Source organism: Lissotriton vulgaris, chromosome 8 (genome assembly GCF_964263255.1).
Source record: "Lissotriton vulgaris chromosome 8, aLisVul1.2, whole genome shotgun sequence".
Taxonomy (NCBI): Eukaryota; Metazoa; Chordata; class Amphibia; order Caudata; family Salamandridae; genus Lissotriton; species Lissotriton vulgaris.
Genome location: NC_141696.1, coordinates 47,356,596 through 47,374,231, shown reverse-complemented (window position 1 = coordinate 47,374,231; position 17,636 = coordinate 47,356,596). Strand labels below are relative to the sequence as shown.

At 47.3% G+C, this 17,636-nt stretch overlaps 1 protein-coding gene across 1 annotated transcript in view; it reads left to right on the top strand.

Annotated features, from left to right (window-relative positions):
* Window positions 1–17,636, top strand: part of LOC147693352 (transient receptor potential cation channel subfamily M member 2-like) — a 3,804,886-nt gene that overhangs the window by 2,354,051 nt on the left and 1,433,199 nt on the right. The window lies entirely within an intron of this gene.

Here is a 17,636-nt window from a genome sequence, read left to right as displayed (position 1 = left end):
TGACAGCTTTCTACCAAAATCTTTGATGTTATTCTGGTAGCATTGCATGTCTCCACAAAGATGGTATTAATCTGCCATTGAGAAAAGTTTGTATCATGGTGTGTTTCTCAAAATGTCGACCCTTTATCTGCACCTCTCTCACAAGTTCTGCTTTGGGCACCATTAAGGGTTACCGGTCTGCCTTCTTGGTGTTTTTGCAGTTGCCAGACCAATGTTTTCTTTCTTATGTCACCGGCTGTGGCTAGGTTCATTAATAGCCTTCAACATATGTTCCCACTTAAGTACTTTACCATACTTATGGTGACTGGAATTATGTGGCAGATGAGGGCCAAATGATGCAGCAGGGTAGAGCAAATTATGTGGCAAGAAAAGGAAAATTATGTGGCATACTGCTGCCCATTTTGTGATAGTATTGCTTCATTATTTTGTAATTTTTAGGTCTCGGCTAGAGAAATGTTGTTTTCAATCTGTGTGCTTCAGCCCGGCCACTGGGCTTACCATTTGCTCGCTCCATCACATCGCTCTCATATGCTTTGCCCCCGTTTATCCATGGCATTCATATGTCATGCCTCTTCTTGTGTTTAGCCCTCCCCGGAACATGTACCAAGCATTTGTGTCCATCCACTGCTCCGATTTTAGTAGCTACTTTTTTCTTTGTGTTTCAGCACTCCACACGAATGCTCATGTTTACACCACTCCATCCTCCATCTCTTGTTCCCTCTTCCCCCTTCCACCCACCCCATCCTAACCCCAGCCAGATCACCCTCACATGCAAACACTGCTTTATTTATTTCACTTGTGAGCCTATGCATACAAACAGTGAGCACCTCCATTAACCTATAGTGCTTCACTGTTCCCCATATGGACGATACTGCCATACTGGCATACTACCATGTCACAAGCTGGGGGTGTGACTCTGGAGGGCCAGCAATGGCTAAACAGCACCTATTTGAATGCATGTCTTCTAAAGCAAATCCACCACCATTCATGTGCACAGGAGCAGCACATGTGTTGTTTGTAGTTGTAAACAGAATGTACAAAGTGCTCAATGAGTTGAATAGCTTTTATTGTGCAGATATTCTCTTAATGTTTTTATTAAATTTTTTTGCACTTAGCTGCTGGTTTCTTTGGCTGTCGTTTAGCTGCTCTGCCTGACGGAATTTCTTGATTGTCAGAGGGAAACGGTGCAAAAACACAGTACCGTTATGAGATTGGCTCTGCTTTTCTCACAGGCAGGGAATGTGAGCACTTAGAGACATCACAACATACAACTTCCAAAATTCTTGTGTAGAATCCTTCCTTCAAGGGAGGCACGGCTGGATGAACCAGCATTAAGTTAAATTAAACTATTTAGTTCATCAGCGTGGGCCCATTAATGTAGCCTTTAATACTGATTTTTGCTTTTTCTGAGCGCTGAATAACAGTTATTCCTATTGCTTTTAATTAAAGGTACTCAATTCTCCAACCTCCGAAGGATCGATGGCTGAGCTTAAGTTTGGTATATGGCACTGCTATTCAACATGGCTAAAAAACATTGACATTGACAGCGCCAATAGCTCTCAGAAGGCTGGGAGATATTGGCTTTGCCAATGCTTGTTACACTTGTTAACACTCTCTGGGCATTGGTTGCACCTCATTTTAACACCCACATTTAGCAAAAGGCAACTAGTGAACGTTTACGAACAGCCTCCCACTGTGTGGCATCGTGTTGCTGTGTTTTTAGTAACTTTTGAACTTTTTGAGTTAGAAATACATTTTATATTTGTTAAAATATGCAGATTATGCATCGGATGATGGAATATATTATGTGGCAAATTCGGCTAATCTATAATCATGTGCAAGTCTCTGTAGCTTCCCAATCACCTAATTCCAGTGGCTCTGATCATGCCTCAGTCGGAACTCAACCTGGTCATTACCTTTCTCATGTGTGCACCATTAGAGCCTCTGCACAGTTGTATTCTTAGGCTACTGCCCATTAAAACTTCCTTTTTATTGTCCATAACATTGACCAGGAGGGTCAGTGAACCACAAGAGCTCTCAGCGCACCCTCCTCATACCACCTTTTGCCTAGACAAACTAGTGCTCCAGACACGTTCCTCCTTCCTTACAAATGCTGTCACTCCTTTCCATGTAGGCCACAACATCACCCTGCCTCTCTTCTTTGCTCCACCTCATCTCCCCAAAGGAGAGGAGAGACTCCACTGCCTGCACCCAAAAAGAGCATTGTTGTCCTAACTTAACCACACTAGAGAGTTCTGGGGCACAACCAACCCACGATGGATCATCCTGTGTATTAAGTTCTGCCACGCCCTAGCCCACAAAAAGCTCCCTGAGGGCTTGCGGGCACCTCTCTACCAGAAGGATAGTTGCGACCCCTGCATTAGGGTTCGGCGTTCTTCTGAAGATCTGTTAGACAGCAACATGGTCATCTCTGCACAAGTTCATGAAATATTACTGCCTGGATAGTCAGGTCTGTGGTGATTAGCACTTCCCACATTCAGACCTGCAGGATTTTTTTCTTTAATCAGATTTGCAGACCCACATTTGGCAAGGTATTGCCTGGTTATCTAGTCAGTGGCAAATAAAAGAAAATAAAGCGATTCGCACGCGGCCGCAAAAAGCGTTATCGATTTTCTAAAATCGCAGAAAAATCGCTATTTCCGTCAACATCCGTGTAGGAATTGCGATATCGCTAATAGCGATATCGCTAATTGCGAGATCGCTAAATGCGATCTCGCAAAATTGCGAGATTGGAAAAACAAGAAGTCGCATTTCGAGCACAGTGATGACATCACAACCAGGAAGCAGCCAGTTCCCACCCCCATTCAGAACAGTGAGGCTGATCTCGAGGCTGAATCTCACTGAGCTCCTTCCAGGACACCTCCAAACTTGAAAATCCTTTTCTATTGTGACTGCAGCAATGGCAGAGGATGCAGCACCAGGGCCCAGCGACACTGGGCGCAAGCGGAAGCTCAAATTCTCTGAGCAGAAGTTGGAGCACCTGATTGATGGAAAGGACTCCAGGAGGGTGCCTGAGGCGGAGAAACGCTGACTCTGGCTTGGGATATGTGGTACTGAAAATTCTGGACCCTACTATTGTGTGGTACCGAAGCTCTACACTCGTGTCAGAAATATCATCGTATCATGACGATTTTGGTATTGGCAGACCGGTAATGATTGGGATACTATACCTAAGCATTTGCGTCATGATCGAGTGACGAAATCACCCTGAAATCGTAGTTTCCGTCTTGAACCCTCAAGTTCCATTTTGCGAGCAGCATCCATTTTGTGATTGCCCTTACATAGTCAAATGACTAAGGCCGAATTCGATCTGAAAGGACACGTCCACCTTTGCTGACTCCTCTTTGACCTGGGCGAGCTGACTCCACTGCCTCAAGCCAGACCTGTTCGGGCAGTTCCTCTCCCAGTGGCCGAATGAGATTAGTATCAAGGCGCAACATGTCATAAACTGTTTTTCACACACAAGCTATGGCTAATCTCACACACACCTGTCCCTGTTTCTTCTTTATGATCTGTTTTACGAGGAGGAGGTGCCCGATTTTATTAGCCGTCCGTTGATATCTGATGGAAGTTCTGGGCCTTGCCGGGTAATCTATCATGAACTGGACAAACTGAAATGTGGGCTTGTCATCATGACTCTGCCTTCTCTTTCTAGTAGAAATATTTGTATGATCAACTGTAAAACAAGGATTTCTTGCCTGAAGCTTATTATTTCGTATAAAAAGAGAAGGCTGGTTCTGTAAAAACGAGCAGTCTCCTGAGAACATACATGCTGTTGTACTTCAAGGATACCTGTTACTGGTTGCAGCCAATAAATACGATCTTTGACATCACCTAGAAGACTCTGTGTTTCTGTGGTCCGAAACAGGAAGGACTCGAGGTCTTTGGGTGTTCTCCCTGGCACCGCCGGGTCCATAAAAACCTGGTACCTCAGTTGGCGCCCAACTCGGGGCGGTATCAGCGGTACCGGTCCAAGCCAGAGGTTCGTGAGGAGCTTCGTGTGAAAATTCTGGAGGAAGGCCATCCACTTCAGCTACCCCTGTATGTCGACGTGGTCCAAAAGTCTTTGCTGCGAGGTTCCCCGCGTCCCGACGGCTACGAAGGACTGCTGCCCTGACTATCGCCATGTTTTGGACCCTTGATGATTCGTAGAGCGAAACGATAGACAAGTCTTCTGGTGACGTCATCGATACTTCATTTAAGTATAAGAGGAGCATCTCCCAGTCCTTAGTTTGGTTCTTAGTTTGGTATCCTTCGGGATTGCTTTGATTTGGAACTTGCAAGTGCCAAAGCCGAAGGACTCGTGTATTCACGAGACTATCGTAGTCGATAATCCTTTGAAGTTTGAAGCTAGACTAGAGAGCGAAGGTGCCTGGTTTTAGCAGACTTGGGAATTTGTTTTGTCTTGGTTGTAGTAGGGACTCCCGAGTGGAGGACTTGTGTCCGGTTCCTCCGATTGGAACTCCAACATATGAGCTCTATGTGAAGCATGGCGTAGGCCCTATCACATATAACGAAGTATGGATCCGATACACCAGAAAGGATGGTGTTTTAAAATGGCCACAATATGGTAGCTTTGACACAGAGATTTTGGATAATCTAGAGGTTAAGCTTTGTAAGAAGAAAGCTCGGCCGGCGATGTTTGACTCTTTTCGCCTATGTCGCAAAGAAGCCAAACAGAAAGAAATGAAATTAGCAAAGAAAAATTAACGAGGTATGTCAATGGTACAAGCTGCCGTTGCGTTCAGGGATAATGAGGAAGAGCAAGAGAATGAACAAACGCTTAGAAGTAGGAAGTTAGCAGTAGATAAATGCTACCCAGTTTTTCAGCGTAAAGGACAAGGATCAAAAGAAGAACTTGATAAAGATCTTGTAATGTCTCATTTACTGAGTTCACCACCTCCTTATGCGCAAAGTGCTACAGCACCACAGCAACCTTTGGTTGTACAACCTCCTATTGTTGGACCACCGGTTCTACCACAGGCATCAGCTCCCCTTCAGCTGGTTCCTACTCCTCCGGCGCAGCCCTCTCAAGGGCCGCCACCTTTGCTACCTACCCCATCTGTTTTTCCTACGACTTTGCCTACTGCTCCAACTGCTTATCCTAATACTCCCTCTGCTACTGCCCCCACCTCTGCTTTACATCAGCCTGTCTTTTCTGGCGTATCTGCCTTTCCGTCAGTTTCTCCTTCTGTTCGACAGAGAGTGGCAAACACTGTCACTGTTCTTTTCTCACCTTTCTTTGGGTCGCCTAAAACGACCCCTAACACAGAACGAAGACAGTTGCGGAGTCAACTGCCTGACTATCAAGAGAGAGAAGTACTGAACGATTTAGCGTGTAAATGGGGTGTCAATACTGTAAGATATGACGTACAGTCCGTCATGGAAGTCTTCCGTCAATGGGAAGCATCTAAACAGAGATACGTTTTTGAACAAATGTGTGTATTTCTCTGTGAAGATTTGGAGGGAAATGATCCGGAACACGACATGCCTGAATTATACTGTGTGCGGTTCAAGTTCTCGGAGGGCATGATTGTGGGCGCCGATGTTGAACAAGCGGTTGCGACATTATTGTCTTATAGGAGTAAGGGGAGCAATTCTCGATCCCTACCTGAGCATGACACGCCAGGTAGGAAAAAGGAGCGACAATATCCCATGAGAGAGGTTCCCCCAGTTTGGAGGGAAGGTGACGCAAATGCTAATCCAGCCATTCCGCCGCATTTTCAGCGTGTGTGGGTACATGTTCCCTGGAAGAGATCTGAGGTTTTGGCTCTCAAACAGACATTGCCAGACCCCCGTAAAAATCCTGCAGGGTATTATAAGGAGTTATCACAGACTGCAAGCTCCTGCATCATGAATTTAGCCGATCTAGATATGTTGTTTGGAAACGTTGTTCCACAGCCTTTATGGGGAAAGATTTGTCATGCAGATCATGATCAAGAATTAGGCGTCACATGGGTTAATATTGCTGCTGCTGATGCTAGACAAGTTGGTGATGCTAAGCCCGAGCCCTTGGTAGCAGAACTCCCTGGTAGGATTATTGCATATATGAAGACTTTAATGCCCGAATTGCGTGTGAATTGGGACAAGTTGTCTGCGTGCAAACAGAAGAAAGATGAGACTGTGTCTGACTTTTTCACGCGGTTTGAAGATACTTTTGTAGATCATAGTGGTCAGGATATGGCCACTGAAGGTGGCCAAAGATTGTTTGTCGACAAATTTGTACATAATTTGCTTCCCGAATTATGTAATAAGTTGAAGGATTCTGAGAGTGCTTGGGCTGTTTCCACGTCAGCACAGATTTTAGCCACAGCCCAGTACTATGAGAATAGGCGTAAGGATGAGTTAGAGAAAGCGGATAAAAAGAGTAAGGAGTTGAAAATTAAAGTCCTTCTACAGCAAGCTTATCCACCTCGTAATAATACTCAGCGCGACTATCAGCAACCTCAGCAATATTCAAGGAACTCGCAAAGAAACGAGTCTTCTCAGCAACGTTTACCAGTTTACCGTTTATCTGTGTGCGTATTGTAAAGAAGAGGGTCATTTCAAGAGTAGTTGTCCGGTTTTGTTACAGCGTACGAATGGTGCTTCTGGTGCGAGAGGTCGAGGCGTTCAACAAGCTCCTAGAGGTAGGGGACGTGGAAACTTCCCCCAGAACGCTCGTTCGTTCCCGCCTCAGAATTCTATGAATAGTTTTGACCAACAGAATAACGTGTTTTCTAGGACAGCTTAGTACTATGCTGATGACTACTATGCAGAAAACGAGAATATGGAAGGTAATGATTGCTAGGATAGCCATGGACAAAGAGAGGGAGTTGTTTTAGTTCCAGTAGATCAGAGTGGGCCTTATGTTGAGGTAATTACATCAGGTGTGTCAGAGCCTTTCTGTTGGATACTGGTGCTACAAAGAGTTCTATTATTCTCTCAAAACTCCCTGGCGCACCTTTGTCTCGTGAAATGAACGTCTCAGTAGGTTTTTCTTGGCGCCCCGGTTAAGAACCCGATCTCTAGTCCTATGTCCCTTTCTGTTGGGCCATGTGAATTAGAAGCACCCCTAATTCTTACAACAGGCTGTGGTGAAAACATGTTGGGATTGAATCTGTACTGTTCTCCTTCGGGAGTACAACTTACACTGGGTAAGAAAGTGGTTTCTCCAATGTACCTGTCAAGGGAAAAGCTTTCAACAGAATTGTTTTCTCTTCCAGATATACTTTGGGCTACTGGCTCTAATGATAGCGCCATATGTTATAACATTGAAAGCCAATGTTAGAATGCCACGTATTCCCCAATATAAGATCTCAAGCGAAGGCGAAAAGGCGTTGTTAGCAATCATTTATGATCTGATTGAGAAAGATGTCATTGAAGAGACAACAGGCAACATTTATAATAGCCCTGTTCTGCCGGTTTTAAAGCGTACTGATCCTTCCCAGCCACATGTTTACAGGTTTGTGATTGATCTCGGGGAGGTAAATAAAATAGTTGTGCCACAGTTTCCCGTTGTCCCAGATATCACTGCCTTTTTGACTATGATTCCAGCTTCAGCCACTTGGTTCTCAGGGATTGACTTGAAGAATGCTTTCTTCAGCATCCCGATTGCCGAGGAGAGCAGAGATATTTTTGGCTTCAATTTAGGAGGCCGAAGTTTCCGCTTCAAACACGCTCCTCAGGGCTACTGTGAAAGTCCATCAATATTCAGTCAGGCTCTAAAATCACAGCTTGACACGATCGTTTTACCTGATGGCGCTACCCTTATTCAGTACGTCGACGATTTGCTGATAGCGGCTGATACTGAGGACATTTGTAAAGAAGCCACATTGTCGTTGTTGCGTCATCTGTGTGATTTGCACCACAAAGTCTCTCTTTCAAAGTTGCAATATTGTCGACAAGAAGTGACCTACTTAGGTCACCTCTTATCGAAGGAGGGAAGGAAACTGACCCCAGAAAGAATTCAGGCAATTGCAAAATTGAGTGTCCCAAGGACACAGAGAGAAGTGCGTGCTTTCCTGGGCTTTACATCATATTGCAGGCAATGGATACCAAATTTTTCCTTGTTGGCCAAACCTTTGGTGGCATTAACTTGTGAGGATACACCGAAACCCATTCCGTGGTCTGAAGAGTGTCAGAAAAGTTTTTCCGAATTACGTGATGCATTGTGTTCGGCTCCTGTGTTGGGTACCCCCAACTACAGTAAGCCTTTTACATTGTATGTCCATGAGAAAGAAGGTTGTGCATTATCAGTTCTGACACAGTTTTTTGGGGACAAACAGCGTCCATGCGCGTATTTTTCAGCGACTTTAGATCCGGTAGCTAAGGCATTGCCAAGTTGTTTAAGAGCCACTGCGGCAGCAGCTGTTTCTATTCGACAGTCTGCTGGGTTAGTAATGAATAATATGTTGATTGTCATGGTCCCACATGCAGTAGACATTTTGCTAAACAGAACAAGGACAGAGCACTTAACTAGTGCTCGATTGTCAAGTTATGAGCTGACACTGTTAGCGAGTTATGTACACATAAAAAGGTGCGATACGCTAAACCCAGCCACGTTATTGCCCATTTCAGTAGAGACAGATGAGGTCGAAGAACATGACTGCTGTCTTAGGACAGAAGAAAGAGACAAAAGGGAGAATAGATCTTAGGGACACCCCTCTTCCAGAATGTGATGGTACTTTGTGGGTTGATGGTTCGTGTTTCAAGTTGCCGGATGGTGATACGACTGCAGCATATGCTGTGACAACTTTGCATACAATTGTTGAAGCTGCACGTATCCCCCACAATTCAGCGCAAGCAGCAGAGTTGATTGCACTTACAAGAGCGTGTGTTTTGGTGAAAGGAAAACGAGTGAATGTGTACACGGACAGCCAATACGCGTTTGGTGTGGCTCACAGTTTTGGACGATTCTGGAAAGAACGTGGGTTCCTGACGTCGCATGGTGCTAAGATTCAGCATGGTCAGTTGGTGAATGAGCTTCTCGAGCCACTGACCTTGCCGCTACAAGTTGCGATTGTGAAATGCAGTGCACACAAAAAGGTGACGGATGATGTTGGTCGTGGAAATGCGTTTGCGGATGAAGTTGCGAAAGAAACTGCGAGGAATGTAATGGGTCGAATGTATGTTTCAGGCCCTGCGAGATGGATTGGTGACGTTGGTATGTGTGAAGATACGATTGAGAGCGTGAAGTCCATTCAAGCAGAAGCCACGGAGAAAGAGTTGAATGAATGGAGAGAAAGTAAGGGTAAATTGGATGCGAATGGTTGTTGGATTGAATTGTCAGAGCATCAGAGATGGTTGTTACCCGATGCGTATGTGCTTGCTGTGGTGACAATGGCTCATGGAATGGCTCACATCAGCGTGAAAGGGATCTGTAAGTTGCTAGCTCCAGTATGGCAAAACGCTGGGATCCCTAAGTGTGCGGAGAATGTGGTCAAGAATTGTATGGTGTGCCTGAAATACAACCCTGGTAGGGGAACCCCAACTCCAGCTGGTCATTTTGCGCCTCCAACGTATCCGTTCGAGGTTTTGCAGCTAGACTTCATCCGCATGGAAAGGTGCAACAATTTAAAATACGTACTCGTTGTTGTTTGTGCCTTTTCCAGGTGGGTGGAGGCATATCCCTTAAGGACAACACTGCCTTATCCACAGCTAAAGCCCTTGTCAAAGAATTCTTCCCTAGATTTGGAATGCCTAGAATGGTTTGGAGTGATAATGGGAGTGAATTTGTGGGTCGAGTGATGAAGAAAGTGTGTGAGGGGCTAGGCATACAACAGAAGTTCCACGCTGCAAATCACCCCCAATCAGCTGGATTAGTAGTGCTATAATGGCACGCTAAAACTGAAACTGGCCAAGATTCAAGCGAGCACGGGTCTTAAATGGCCTGACGCCCTGCCCTCGGCACTCCTATCAACAAGAACGACTGTTCACTCTAGAGTGGGACTTAGACCACACGAGATTGTGTTCGGCTGCCCGTCCAACATATGGGGAGTGCCAAGGCCCACTAGGTTTAGCGAAATAGAACGCCCTGTACTGCTTGATTATCTGTATGAATTGACGGCTAAATTGCGTGTTTTACACCAACAGGTTCACGACACTTTACCTCAGGCCTCTGAAGCTCCAGGGCATCCTATCGATCCTGGATCCTACGTGCTGGTTAAAAATTTCCAGCAGACAAAGAATGACCAGCCCCGGTGGACCGGCCCTCATCTAGTTCTTCTCTCGACAAGATCTGCCGTCCGAGTAGAAGGAAAGATGCATTGGGTGCACGGCAATCATTGTAAGAGGGTCCCACTGCCTCTTCCGTACGACCGGTGGGTCCAGGAGGGAATTGGTGACTCTGAAGCTGAGAGCGTGCCTCGTTTCCTACCTTTTAGTGATGCACGTATAAAAGGAACAACTTCTGAAAAGGAGAGCGACAACATTTTGCAAGAAGCTGTGCCTCCGTCAATTCGATCGAACACTACAGAGCCTGAACTCTTATTTCAAGACCAGACAGCACCTGGTAGAAGCCGTTATAATTTAAGGCCGAGACCTATGACTATGGACAAATACATTTCTTTTTACTTTTTATTGTGCAGCGCTCTCATCCAGGAAACTTGCTCATTTTTGTTTTTTCGAACCGCTATCCGGTTTTGCTGCTAGGGTCGCGGTTGCCACAGTCTTTGGAGTGCAGCTGGAGACGGTTAGGTCGACAGTTCTGGTTGGTTCAAGGGAGTTACCCTGGACTGACAGAAGCACTCTTCAGCAGAAACAACCTACCACCGCGGGCAGCAAATTAGAGAGGATGGAGTTTTCCGAGATGGAGAGACCTGCCAAACGAATGAACTTTAAAGATAAAATGTGTACCTTAATGTCGAAGAAGAGATCGTTGATATGTTGTATTTTTATGCTGCTTGGTATGATGAAGTTTTTAACAGGATATGTTTTATACACCTTTCAAGTTTCATTTGCACCCACTACACAGCCCATACCTCCTCCTACTGTTTCCTCACACTCTTTTCACCCCCTGCCCGAACATGAATCCTCTAGGAGACTGGAATTTATAAATAACTCATTCGTTCAGCTCTTACACCAACACCAGTTTGTAATGAACACGACAAATTGTTGGGTATGTGGACTTATGCCACACACGACAGATAAAGGTATCCCATATTTCGTCTTGCCATTTAGCTACTATGGTTCCTTATGGGCATTTCAAAACAGTGTTCATGTTTGCCATCAAACCATATCCCCCACGTTCCACGGGAAGGAATTTAAGCAGCAAAGCGTTAGTAGTAGGAATTGCAAATATGAGCAGAACAATTGACTCATACAGATCGATTCCTAGGGATGAGTTGCAAGCTTACGTTAGATGGAATATAACAAAATATGGAATTGCTTTGAGTGAGAACCAGCGAGCAAAGAAATCCTCCCCAATTTGGATAGTACCCCATCAGGGTCACCTATGTCTGCAGGGAAATGGCAAAAACCCCAGAGCTCAGTTAGGGAAGAGTGTCTGTACCAAAACATTTGTCCTCTCGTCTCAGACCTCCCCTCATTCTTAGCAGCTAATGGTACATATTTCATCTGGCATGATAGAGCATATACATGGCTGCCCCCTGACTTTTCGTGCACATGTTTGATCTCGTTCCTGTTGCCACCCACCTACACAGCCGCGGCAGATTACCATAGGACAAGGACAGTTAGGGGTATTGTGAGTGAAGACGACACTGCGGAACAGGAATTCGGAGATTTTGCAAAGGGTTTTCTGCCGTTTTGGAGGCCTATGGTGAACAGCAGGAACATAAGGCAATTGACAAGGGTGGTTGAATCCACTGTAGTTGAGACTGCAGGTGCCCTTAGTAATTTGACGGCTGAGCTCCTGTCGGATTGCCTTATGACTCTTCAGAACAGGGTTGCGTTAGATGTCATACTTGCAGACCGTGGTGGGGTATGTAAAGTGATCCAATCAAGTTGCTATATTTTTATCCCCGATAACGCTCCGACAGTATACCAGGCCATCTCCAAACTGCATAAGATCTCTAGATCCATTCACGTGGATGAAGGAGACTGGTCCTTGATGGAGTGGTTCTGGGAACTGATATCTGCCTGGGGATGGAAGATTCTGATAGTCATTGGGATGGTCTTAGCCATCCTTTACCTGTTCTGTCTGTGTGTGCAGTGTGCTCCAACAATATGTGGCCTCTGTGCTACATCATGTGTAAGGAAACCTGTATCAAGAGACGAACTAAGTAATAGGACATCTCAATGACTTTATGAATACAGACCTGGACTCAGATTAGCATGAGTTATTGCCTATATAAGGGCAAAAGGAGGGTCTGTGGTACTGAAAATTCTGGACCCTGCTATTGTGTGGTACCGAAGCTCTACACTCGTGTCAGAAATATCATCATATCATGACGATTTTGGTATTGGCAGACTGGTAATGATTGGGATGCTATACCTAAGCATTTGCGTCATGATCGAGTGATGAAATCACCCTGATATCGTAGTTTTCGTCTTGAACCCTCAGGTTCCATTTTGCGAGCAGCATCCATTTTGTGATTGCCCTTACATAGTCAAATGACTAAGGCCGAATTCGATCTGAAAGGACACGTACACCTTTGCTGACTTCTCTGTGACCTGGGCGAGCTGACTCCACTGCCTCAAGCCAAACCTGTTCGGGCAGTTCCTCTCCCAGTGGCCGAATGAGATTAGTATCAAGGCGCAACATGTCATAAACTGTTTTTCACACACAAGCTATGGCTAATCTCACACACACCTGTCCCTGTTTCTTCTTTATGATCTGTTTTACGAGGAGGAGGTGCCCGATTTTATTAGGGGTCCGTTGATATCTGATGGAAGTTCTGGGCCTTGCAGGGTAATCTATCATGAACTGGACAAACTGAAATGTGGGCTTGTCATCATGACTCTGTTTTCTCTTTGTAGTAGAAATATTTGTATGATCAACTGTAAAACAAGGAATTCTTGCCTGAAGCTTATTATTTCGTATAAAAAGAGAAGGCTGGTTCTGTAAAAACGAGCAGTCTCCTGAGAACATACATGCTGTTGTACTTCTAGGATACCTGTTACTGGTTGCAGCCAATAAATACGATCTTTGACATCACCTAGAAGACTCAGTGTTTCTGTGGTCCGAAACAGGAAGGACTCGAGGTCTTTGGGGGTTCTCCCTGGCACCGCCGGGTCCATAAAAACCTGGTACCTCAGATAGCCGCAAAAGTCAACTCTGTGGGCGTGGCACACAGGTTGCTGGAGGAGCTGAAGAAGAGGTGGTACGACCTCCGAGGTCGTGCCAAGGAGAGGGTGGCAGAGAGGCTGGGCGAGACCCTGGCTACTGGAGGCGGACATCCTACAGTCCCTCCCAACACCCCCTTGGAGGACCGCGTGGAGGACACTCTTGAGCCAGAGGCGTGCATAGGGGTCATCAATCTGGACTCATCCCGACCCACCCAAGACAGCCAAGGTAAGTGGCATGCGGCCAGGGCCGGACTGGGAACCAAAACCGGCCCTGGCAAAGTGCTCGGCCGCCCCCCCCCCTCCACCCGAGGGGAGGGGGGGCCGGCCGCGCTCTTTGCCAGGGCTGGTTTTCGGACGATTTTGTTACAGGGCCGTTTTTGCAGCTATGCCCCCAGGGGCCCCAAACCGGCCCCCACCCCTGCGGCCCACCGGGGGATTGCCCGGTGCCGGCAACGGCCAGTCCTGGCCTGCATGCGACTGCGACCCTGTCCCCTAACAATGGCCATGACCCTATAGCCTCCCATAATCATCCCAAGTCATGCAATCCATGCACATTAGGTCATGCTCAAAAGCATTGTGGGACATGTAGTCTGCCCACAATGTTCAAGAACCCCAATGCAGCCAGACATGTCCCAAAGTACGCAATGCCACAGGCAGTCACGGAATGTCATCCAGCATGCATGTAGCAACTGCACGTGTGACAGATACATGCCTCACGGGTGGCGCTGACAACAGCAGCGACAGGCTGCTCATTGACAAGGCACCAGAGGATGCAGAGGAGGTGCCAACAGCGACACATCCTGCACCATCAGGCGCAGCACCTATCCCCGCAGCCAGGGCAACACCATCTGCGCCAGCACCATCAGGCACTGCACCCATCCCCGCAGCCAGGGCAACACCATCTGTGCCAGCACCATCAGGCGCTGCACCCATCCCCGTAGCCAGGGCAACACCATCTGCGCCAGCACCATCAGGCGCTGCACCTACGACAACCACTACTCCACCACCAGCTGGACCCTCTACATCTGGTGCAGCTACTGCGGTGACAGTGCGCACACCCACTGTGGCCAGCCAGCACAGCAGGCATGGCAGGGCTCGCCAGCAGAACACAGCACGCAGCGGCAGGAGGGGGATGGCTGTGCGCATGCCAGGCCTGAGCATAGAGCGCCGGATGCTTCGCATCCACCAACTGCAGGCACGACGGCAAGGGGCGATCCAACTGCAGCTCCACAACATTGGCAGCAATGTGGCAAATGTGGCCGACAGGATAGAGCGCATGACGACAGCCATGGAGGCCAACACTGCTGCGCTCATATCGCAGCGCAACACCGCCCGCCGCCGCCACCAGCAGCTACTTACGCGGCTGTCAAGACTACACCCGCTCAAACTATGTAACTGGGAATGCCACCTCCCAGCTCTCACAACGGTCCCTGGCGCAGCAGCAGCAGATGGTCCAATGCTGCGAGGATGTGGCACGAGTGTTGGAGCAGGTCACCACTGCAATACTGGCACTCCATCCTACTGGGCCAGGCAATGTCGGGGGGGACGACACCAGTGAGGGCACCTCCAGTGTCAGCAGCCTGTCTACCTCACAGGTTGCCGTGTGACGCCGCAGCACCAGGCCCACTGCAGGGTCACGTGCCGTCCCAGAGGAAGAGCCAGAGAGGCGATTGGGTGCTGCGCCCCCGGAGGCGCACTTGAGTTTCATGTACATTGGCTGGGACATGCTGATGATACAAGCATGTCCTGTGTTTTGTTTGGAGCAGTATGGCGCAATACTGCTTGCATTTAAAGAATAGAAACATAACATTATTATTGTGCCTTCAACAATAATATTTATTCTTGCATCATACATCGGCCTCTTGTCATTATTTCCAATGGCATGCAATTGTGATTTGTTGGGTGAGGGGAGTGGGTGCACTAGAAACTGTTCATTGTGATGTGGTTGCGGCGTCTGTGTCCTTCAGCTGGGTTCTACCCGCGTGCATGACGCACATGTGCAGGTGGCCGGTCGTCCCCTTCCGACTCACTGCCAGAGATCTTTACAGGTATCCGGCGCTTGGTAGCAATGTTGTGTAGTATTGCACACACAGCCACAATGCGGCAGCACACATCAGGACTGTAGTACATGGCCCCACCAGTCTTGTGCAGTATGCGGAATCTGCTCTTCAGTAGCCCAAATGTCCTCTCAATGCAATTCCTTGTGCGTATGTGTGCTACATTGTAACGCTGCTGCTGTGGTGTAGCAGGGTTGAGGTATGGGGTGAGGAGGTATTCACGGAGGGCGTAGCCACTGTCACCTGAATGAGAGGAGCAGGGGGTGAGTGCCTGTGCAGCGCAGCTACTTCATCACAGTGTAACATTGTGGGCAAAGTGTACTTACCAAGTAGGTGTCCTTCACCAAAGTCTCCCCTGGCTAGTCGTGTGTGGAGGCCGCAGTGCCGGAATATGAATGAGTCATGTGTACTCCCCGGGTACTGTGCCACTATGTCCGTGATGTATGTCTTAGCATTGCAGACCATCTGGATGTTGAGGGAGTGGTAGGACTTGCGATTGCGGTACATGTACTCCGTTGCAGCTGGTGGGCAGATGTGGATGTGGGTACAGTCAATGCATCCTATCACATGTGGGAAATGCGCAACATTGTAGAATTGATGTTTGGTCTCATCCAAATCCTGTTGGCTGGTGGGAAATTTGATGTGGTGGTGTAACTGGGTCAGCATTGCGTCAAGGAAACTCCCTAGGCAGCGGGACATGGTGGGCTGGGATATCCCCTCAGCAGCCGCAACTATCCCCTGGAAGCTCCAGGAGGTCAGGAGGTGCAGGCTACACAATACCTGGACATGTGTGGGCACGGCATTGGTCCGCCTTGTTGGGTGCTGCATCAGGGGGTCAAGGTCCTGAATTAGCTTGATGATCATTGGCCCATTCAGGGGATACTTTGCGTATATTTGCTCTCTGGTTTGGCCCAGCAGGGTGACCCGCTGGCGGAATATCCTGTCCTGGATTCTGCGTCTCCTCCGTGCTGCTCGCTGTAGCCTTCGCTGCCTGACCACCATGTAGAGTCCTGGCATTCTGACACTCCTTATGCTGATGCAGCATCTCCTTAAGTGTGCTTGGTCAGGCCTGCACCTGTTACTGACTGGGCAACGGATTTTCAATTTTTTTTTACAATGGCTTTGATGGTTACCACCTGCTTTGGGTTGTCCTTAAATTGCGCCTAGCAAACAGCGATTTTGGGGTTTTTCGCTATTTGCGATTTTTCATGATTACCGATTGAGATTGTATTGAGAAATCGCTATTTTTTTCGCAGAATCCATGGTTTCTCGCAAATTCCGATTCGCTAATGGTCTACTGCCGGCATTCTGTGAATCTTTTTGCGATATCGCTATTCTGTGTTTGCGATTTCGCAATTTTCGTGGTGAATACCAATTTAGAAAATTGCGCTTGCAATAGCATTTTCACAGCTATTGCGAGCGCAATTTTGCTTCATGAATCAGGCTGTTAGTGACCTAACTTTAGTGAATAACCAGATTTAGATCTTGGCATTCATGCCTCTGGCTCAAAGTAATAGCTATTCATGACTGTAGATTTATAGTTCAGTCACTGTTCACCCTCTAGGAGCGCGAAGTGACATCATGCACATTGAGAGTGAGTAAAAATAGTGAATAACTGTGTTTCAAAACCAGTGTTTGTGATAATGTTTTTTAATTGAAGCCACACATATTAGTTTCCGAAAGGCCTGGTGCTGAGGTGTTAGTTCAGAAAGGAGCTGGGGTTCCAGGAATGTTGCTTCTGTTTGTGGATCAAACACATTCAGAATCAGAAGATGGCCTGCCTTGTGGAGGCCGGTACGGTCCACTCTAGCAGGTAACTGCTCAGAGAAGGGGGGATGATGGATTGGAGCAACACTCAGAGACTAGAACAAGTTCAGTTGTAGTAGAAAGGTTCTAGTCAGGAGACTAGGCCAGAGCAGGCATAAAACAAGAGTTAAGCAAAGCAACACCAAGGGGCGCAAACAGTGAATGCAGGCCAATCGCCTGCAACAATTGGACCGAGTAGATCCTCGATGCGCCTCCCTTAAGTAAAATTGTAATCAATATTTAGTATTCTGCTTGGATGAGTTGCGGATCGAGGAGGCTTTTTCTATTCTGTTGTCTGGTCCCTTACCATTGTCAGTCCATATGAATATTTGATTTAGGGGCTACTTTAGAGTTTGGCGGAGAAGGTACAGCATCACAATGGTGACTTAGTTCCCTCTCCAGCAAGCTGAAGGTCCACCTGCCTGATTTACAGATGGGCGGACCTTTAACTACGTCAGCGACAGAGACTGCTTTGTCTTCGTAACTGACATATTAAGCGATTCACCCTGGTAAAACGTGGTAGTA